Source organism: Cyprinus carpio, chromosome B25 (assembly GCF_018340385.1).
Source record: "Cyprinus carpio isolate SPL01 chromosome B25, ASM1834038v1, whole genome shotgun sequence".
NCBI classification, from domain to species: Eukaryota; Metazoa; Chordata; class Actinopteri; order Cypriniformes; family Cyprinidae; genus Cyprinus; species Cyprinus carpio.
The window spans coordinates 4,852,021-4,860,555 of record NC_056621.1 but is presented as its reverse complement, the minus strand read 5'-3'; the positions used below and the strand labels follow the sequence as shown (position 1 = coordinate 4,860,555).

The 8,535-nt window shown below is 36.0% G+C and overlaps 1 pseudogene; it reads left to right on the top strand.

Annotated features, from left to right (window-relative positions):
- The first annotated feature begins 399 nt into the window (after positions 1-399).
- LOC122134176 lies at positions 400-7,050 on the top strand (annotated as a pseudogene).
- Positions 7,051-8,535: the final 1,485 nt, after the last annotated feature.

Below are 8,535 nucleotides of genomic sequence, written 5' to 3'. Positions count from 1 at the left end.
TGCTTTAGGAAGTGGAATGAACGCTCAAATTTCTTAGGCAACATTGTTTCCCTCCTTCACATCTTTGGTAAATAAAAGCTCATTCACTCCTGCAGTTCTGGGTCAGTCTGACCCGTCTTTATTAAAGGCCCTTCAGAGAATGAATGACAGCGGATTTGGAACCAAGACAAAGGTCAATAAACCCCTGAAAAATAACAAGAGGGGGATAAAATGTGTTTCGCATTAAAGAGCTAACAGCATCCCACACTGACCATTTTGTGTTTTTTTTTTTTCTGGAAAGTATGAAAGCCTGCTCTACTTTGGTCCATCATTGTTTCATTGCTCTGGTCTGTTCTGTTCTGCTTTGGGATTTCAATGACACTTCAACAAGGAAAATGGGTGTATCATGGCAACAGGGATTTCAAAGCACTTTAAAAAAAAAAAAGGGAAAGACTATATATTGGGCTAAAACATCAACTAATGAACTTCAGAATGATGGGAGCATGTAAACGGCAAGTCTGAACTACTGAACAACACATTTCAAAATGAAGCGGATGCAGATCTAAAGAGGTGAGTGTGTTTGTTACATTACTCCAGTGGACGTCAAATTCATTCAGTCAATGCTAATTCATTAGGCTGAGCTGAAAATTATCAGCTGGACTAAAAATCAAAATAACGTTTACATATGAATTCATATGAATACAGGACACACGATAATGACTTTTTGAAACTCATCCAAGGACATGAAGAATGTTTTTATGAAGTACTTCAGTTTATGAAATTTGACTGTTTACTTTGTTGTTCCACAGATGTATGGCTTTCTTCTTTGTAGATATTTCGCAGAATGTGAAAGCATGTAGTATGTCAAGTTTTAAAAAAGCATCACAAAATTATCACAAATGTAGTCCATACCCGCCACATGACAGCAGACCAGAATGTCATTCAGTAGCATTGATGTCAAAGGAGCAATATGTCTTTACTACTGTTATTTTAGTATGACTGATAAAACTACTATTGTTGAATAAAATTTTATTTTTATACTTTCACTTTAAATTGATTTAAAGTTTCAATATTTTAATGTCATTTATGTTAAATATGTCTATATATATTTTTTATGAATTTTTACTTATTTGTTTTAGTTTACTCAGTGATTTTAGCACTTAGTGTTAAGTTAAATGAAAATGAGTAATTTTGCCTTGCCAACTAGCTTAAAATAAACTTAAGGCTTCTTTTCATTTCAGTTAACTACGGAAGCCCATTTCTGCCACTGAATTTTTTTTTTTTTTTTAAAAGTCATTGCGACTATTTAGCTCACAATTCTGACTTTTCCTTGCAATTGTGTTTACATCTTGTAGTTGTGAATTATAAAAATCATACTTGTGAGATATAAACACAATTATAAGAAAATGTCTGAATTGTGAGATATAAACTTGCAATTGTAAGAATTTTCTCACAGTATATATCCTATAATCCGACTTTATAACTCGCAACTGTGAGTTTACATCCTGCAATTCTGAGAAAAGGTCAGAATTATGACATATATATATATATATATATATATTATATATATATATATATATATATATATATAAAAGTTTTAGTTAGTGACGATGACCTGCAAAGTCTGGGTATGTTAACATGCAAATTATATATTTCAAGTGATTAAAACTAAAAATACCCAACATACCATGTTTTGGCCCAATTCTTAGACCATGACAAGGTCTGTGAAAAAATAAAATACAAGATGGCAGATAAAGCAAGAGAAATTTCAATTTTATAATTATACTTCATTCGGTATCAATAAAAATAGTTAAATATACTAGTCAAGAATAGCATATTTCCCCCCAAAATTTGCCATTCATTTTTATAGTAGATTATTACATCATTAGCTTAGAGAAACGCTAACAGACTCTATTGCAGGTTTACAGTGCAAGTTCCAACATTTTAAGGTACTTCTTCATATTTAGGTGCACAAGGTGTGTCTGCAGATGAAGTGATGATGGAGCAGGTCGTCAAGGGCCCGGTAAACATCGCCGCAACGGTGCAGGTAACGTTGATGGCGTTGACAGGGACGTTACTGCTGATTCTGCTGCACAGAATATTTACCGCCAAGAACTGGAGGAACCAATCAGCTGTCCCAGGTGAATAAAAAACCAATCAGATTTACTGGGAACAACCTACCGACTGGTCATGCTGGTTGTGATGTCATGTTTTTCAGGTCCGGGTTGGTGGTTGGGTCTCGGCCCGATTATGAGCTACAGCAGGTTCCTGTGGATGGGGATCGGCTCCGCATGCAACTACTACAACGAAAAATATGGCAGCATTGCTCGGGTCTGGATCAACGGAGAAGAGACCTTTATACTTAGCAAGCAAGTTCTCAAAAACATAACCGTCATTCACTCAGCAACAAAAGGGAACGTTCTCAGAATGTTCTGACAAGGTTCTCACAATGTTATGAACAAATGTTCTTCCAGTTACAAATTTTCTTCCAGTAATAATTGGTCAAAGTGATGTGGTTCTGAATGATATTCTCAAAATGTTAGCACAAAAATATTATTTCTACATTTAACTTTTTTCTAAAATGTTTTAATGTGTTTGTATAACATTTTTAAATGTTATTGCTCTTTTGTTGGTTTTGATTGCTTCTATTTTCATCCTTTGTAAGTAGCTGCGGATAAAAGCGTCTGCTAAATGACAAAATTTAAATAGAATGTAAATGTAAATAAAACTAAATTTAAATTTTAAAACAAGCCCCAAATCAAATAAATAATAATAAATAAATATCCTCATATAAACAAAATAAGGCTTTGTCTGTGCTCTTTCCATTTAAAATTAGAGGCAACTGCTGCATTTTAATCATGATCCAAACAAAGATGCTGCATACATGCATCATGAGCAGTTTTTAATCTAAATTAGATTGTGTAATTTTGAAGCAAAAAAGAATAGTTTTGACTTCAGTTTTATGAAACTATACATAAAATATCTGCATGAAACAGCGGACAGCTGAATGGGACGCATATTTACTTTCTGACAGCAGGTGGCGCTTAAAGCGTTTCCCTGGTTTCTGCTGTAAACAAAGCAGCGCTGCACTTATGAACTTTAATGTGCATTATACAGAGGCAATATGAAAAGAAAAAATACCATCTCAACTTTTCTAAAGACAATAAGTTCCCCTCAGACATACATTCATTTAAACTCCTACCCTTAACTGAATCATGATTTGTTTAGCATCTGAACCGATTTGAATCGTCACATATTTGAATCGATTTTCAACCAGCTCGCATTTAACCGTTACATCCCTATACAGTAATATTAAAGTGTAGTTAACAATGGAGGTTTTCTGCAAACATTTTTTTTTTCGCTCTTACGGAAAAATCCCAATTACGTTGATTTCTACTGAAATAACTGGATTTCTTATGTGAAAAAATTGTTGAACAACCATCAGTCACTGCAGTTGTTGTTGATTATCCTCATTATGGATTATTGTCAATTTTACTTAATATCTGTTGCAGATCAAGTAATTTCATGGTTCAAAAAGGTGCTCAAGAGCGCCCCCTCTAAGTCCAAAACATTAATTATTATTATTTTTTTTTGACAGTCTGCTACTCAAGTCCATAAAACCTAATTATGTCATTAACTGTTGCCTCAAATGAGGAATGCAACATCTGAGGGCACCATTTTTAATGTGAAAAATGTAAAACTGTTTCAGGTCCTCTGCCGTGTATCATGTTCTGAAGAGCAATAATTCACAGGGAGGTTTGGCCAGTAAAAAAGGTCTGCAGTGCATTGGTATGTTTGAACAAGGCATTATCTTCAACAGCAACATAGCATTGTGGAAGAAAGTGCGAACATATTTCACCAAAGGTGGGTGTTATTCACTGAAACTGGTCTCAGAACAGTTCATACACGCATTCATCAGAATCTATTGGTTATGTGTGTGTGTACTCTAGCTCTTACAGGTCCGGGTCTCCAGAAATCAGTAGATGTGTGTGTCAGCGCGACCAACAAACAGCTTAACGTCCTGCAGGAGTTCACAGACCACTCAGGACATGTGGATGTACTCAATCTTCTGCGCTGTATCGTTGTGGATGTTTCCAATCGACTCTTCCTAAGACTCCCTCTCAATGGTGAGACTGCAATACAAACACTCTTCAAATATATGGTTCTTTTGATCTGACTGATTCGATTATATATATTTACAAAGGAAAAGCCTTGTTTTTAGTACTTCTGATGGGTGTTGGGAAAAGTTACTTTTAAAAGTAATACATTACAATATTGTGTCACTCCATAAAGAGTATTGTGTCAGTTACTTTTTATGGAATTACATGCATTTATGGCATTCCTTTCTGTCACCTGGGCTGAAATAACCTGGGCTTATTTGAAAAAGTAACTCTAGTTACTTGACAAAAGTAATCTGATTAAGTAACTCATGGTACTTGTAATGTGTTCCCCCAACACTTCTTCCGATAAAATTTAAATGACCTTAGGCAGTTAGAAATTAGAATTTTTCACAGTAAGCATACAACCATCTTTCGTTATGCTTGTTCAATACAGAGAAAGACTTGCTGATAAAGATCCACCGGTATTTCAGTACCTGGCAGGCGGTTCTTATACAGCCAGATGTTTTCTTCAGACTAAACTTTGTGTACAAAAAATACCACCTGGCAGCCGTGAGTCCACCTCAGACTTTATCATTTGTGTGTACTGTATGACTAAAAACTAAATTACACTAATAAAAAAATTACAATACCATACGTGTAGAATTTTCTTCCATAAAAGAGCCACTGTACCTTTAAGGATTATGCAAATTACCTCTAATTTGATTAGTGAAGTCTAATTTAGTGGCATTAATTCAGAAATCACTAAAAGCTCTATAAACACCGTTTAAAAAGTGTTTTCTTGCAGAAAAGAGTTGCAGGACGAAATGGGAAAGCTTGTGGAGCAAAAGCGACAGGCCATCAATAACATGGAGAAGCTTGATGAGACGGACTTCGCAACGGAGCTGATATTTGCTCAGGTGTGTAAGCACCTACTCTGTTTATGTGCCATCTCCTGTATTAAAGCAACACAACATGTTAACTTGCTGCACATGTCTGTAGAACCACGATGAGCTGTCTGTGGATGACGTGAGGCAATGTGTGCTGGAGATGGTGATCGCTGCTCCAGACACCCTTTCCATCAGTCTGTTCTTCATGCTTCTCCTGCTGAAGCAGAACTCTGTCGTGGAGGAGCAGATCGTACAGGAGATACAGTCTCAGATAGGTATGGTTAAACATTTACAAGACAACTTTTAACATCTGAAACTATATAGTTAATCTTAAAGGTGGTCAACATTGTGATAGGAGCAAAGGTGCTTTACTTTGTAAAAAGTGGTTTTACCAGCTCTAATCAGCCATGACCATGATGGTCTATACCAGGTCAGTCTTGGCCCCAACAACTAGTAGTCCAATCTAGTAGTCCAAGTGGACCAGCCAATGTCCAAAAAGGACTGGCTAGAAATCATCAGAAAAAATGGTTTAACGTCAAAAAGAGACGTCTTTCTTGTCCCCTCAGGTGAGCGGGATGTAGAGTCGGCCGACCTGCAGAACCTGAATGTTCTAGAGCGCTTTATCAAAGAGTCTTTGAGGTTCCATCCGGTGGTGGACTTCATCATGAGACAGGCCCTGGAGGACGACTACATTGATGGCTACCGAGTGGCGAAGGGGACGAACCTCATCCTGAACATCGGACGCATGCACAAGTCTGAGTTCTTCCGAAAACCCAACGAATTCAACTTGGAGAACTTTGAGAACACCGTAAGTACTGGGACAATCAGACACGTGAGTTCAAATAAAACCATACAAACCTGTATGTAAAGAGTATTTCTTAAATATGACTCATAAACTTGGTACATCTGTAGATTTTATAACAATGTTCATTTTCTTTTACAAATTTCCCAAATATTTATACATCTTCCCAATAACTGAATAATCAATATTGACCTGTTAGACTAGAAAATTAGCATTTTCTGGATAAAAAGAGGAAATATGACTGAACTCTCACACTTTTCAAAAAAGTACTGTGGTATTACAGTGTTTCTGGACATTCTACTGGGAATTCTAATACAGTTTTAGTCTTTAAAAAAAGACAATTACATTAAACTTTGAGATCACTGTAAGTACTGGGACAATCAGACATATAAGATCAGAAAGACCATGCAAACCTGTATGACTCATAAATTGGTACTTTTGTAGTTTTTAGATCAATTATTCATAGTCTTTTACAAGTTTCCAAATATTATACATCTTCCCCATAACTGAACAATCAATACTGACCTGACCGGGGGAAAAATTAGCATTTCTAAATGGAAATAGGAAAACATACTGTGGTATTACTATGTTTTTATGGACACGGCATGGTAATACCATGTTTTTGTGTATATACCATTTCAATATCACGTTTTTTTTGAACATCCCATAGTGATGGTATACCTAACCTTACACCTTGTGATGTCATGAGACTTCATATGAAATATGGTATGATAACGTAAATTATGATGACCATTTTCGGAAATGTTTCAGTGCACCTTCAGTGTACCATGTAAAATGCCATAACATTATTTGAAATAAAACACATGGTAGTGCATTACCATCCACTATCATCACTTTAACCACTGTAATATTGTATTGGGATCGTAAAAGTGGCCGCTTCCCTCTCAGGTTCCCAGTCGTTACTTCCAGCCGTCGGCTGCGGCCCGCGGGCCTGCGTCGGAAAACACATCGCCATGGTGATGACGAAGGCCCTGGTGACCCTGCTGTCGAGGTTCACGGTTTGTCCTCGTCACGGCTGCACCGTCAGCACCCCTCAAGCAGAACCAACAATCTCGCCATGCAGCCCCGTGGAAGAGGATCCCGACTGCCTGGCCATGCGCTTCATTCCACGAGCTCAGAATATCTGCAGAGACCCCACACCTGAGCGAAAAAAAACACAGGATTAGAAACCTTTAAAGGTGCGCTGAGTAATTTCCTTTCACCTAAAATTTTGAGTGGCAAGACTGCATTTTTTTTTTTTACCTACTATACACAAAACTGTTGAACTTACCTCAACCTCAATGACACATACCAGTCAGTGTGCGATATAGACATCCCCGACCAAAAACATAGACATATCATGACTTGGTTAACTTTTAAGGGATCCATAAAATGACAAATTCGGTCATTAATTTACTCATCCTCATGTCGTTCAAGCCCGTAGGACCTAGGTTCATCTCGGGAAGACAAATTAAGATATTTTTGATGAAATCCAAGAGCTTTCTGACCCTGCATAGACAGCAATGCAAACTGACACTTTCAAGGAACAGATTTTTTTTTCTTTGTGCACAAAATTCTCGTAGTTTCATAATTTTTCTTTGCGCACAAAATTCTCGTAGCTTCATAAAATTACAGTTTGAACAACTGTTGTCACATGGACTATTTTAACGATGTCCTTACTGCGTTTTCTGTGCATTGATCGTGTTAGCAAAACGTATCTTATTTGTGTTCCATTTTTGGGTGAACTAACCCTTTGTTTGGAACGACATGAGGGTGAGTAATTAATGACTGAATTTTCATTTCAGCATTAACTAACACATTATAGTGTTCTAGCTCACCTCAAAAAAAAACAGGTTGTAGTTTTAAGCTGACATAAGGGCAATGACAACAAAAAAACCATCAGTTTGGTCATGTACTAATCTAATCTATAATACTACTAAAGTGATTATTTGCTGTAGTCTATGATCTTTAGTGCTGCAACTAACCAGCTACAAAGTTTAACATGAAATGGCATTCACAACAACCATGTTTACTTCCATAATGTGATGTGTTTAAACTAGATTTAATGAGAAAATAACTTTATTTACTTGAATTGACTGTATTGTAAAAAAAAGTGAATGATGGCTACCAGAATGGAGATGAAAAATGATGTTCTTGGTGAGGTCAATTAAAAAAGGATGAATGAATGCTTAAGAAGTGAAGCAAGTTGTTACATTTTTTTATGAAAGATTTTGTAGACAAACATTTTTCTTTGGAATAATGTGCACAAAAAGTAAATGGGGTCTGTTTTCGTTTCATGTTTTATAAAAATAATCTACACTAGTCTACTGTTTGAGGTTGTCTGTATTACGTAACTGAGAAAACTAAGAAAATATTTAACAGAATAAATACTAGAAATATTTACTAGACACTTGAAAATATTTCTAATATTATGAAAATAACAGAAATATTGAGAATATGCAAAACTACTCTGGTTTTTGCTTTAATAAAGTGTACCGATACTAACTACAGTAAATAAAATGACATTTTGAAAAACAATGCCATATTTCTTTTTTTTCTCTGCAAACAAACATGAATATACCTACCATGACAGACCAAACCGCAATCAATAAATACTTTTTACTGTATGTAAGTGTGACACAATGCAGCTCAGTAACTGTGTACAAAAAAAATATATATCATTAATATTATTAGTCAGGGAATAAGCAAGCGGTCAAAACAGTCACTGCATGAAATCATTTTGTCAAGGAGCTTCCCTGGAAGTTCT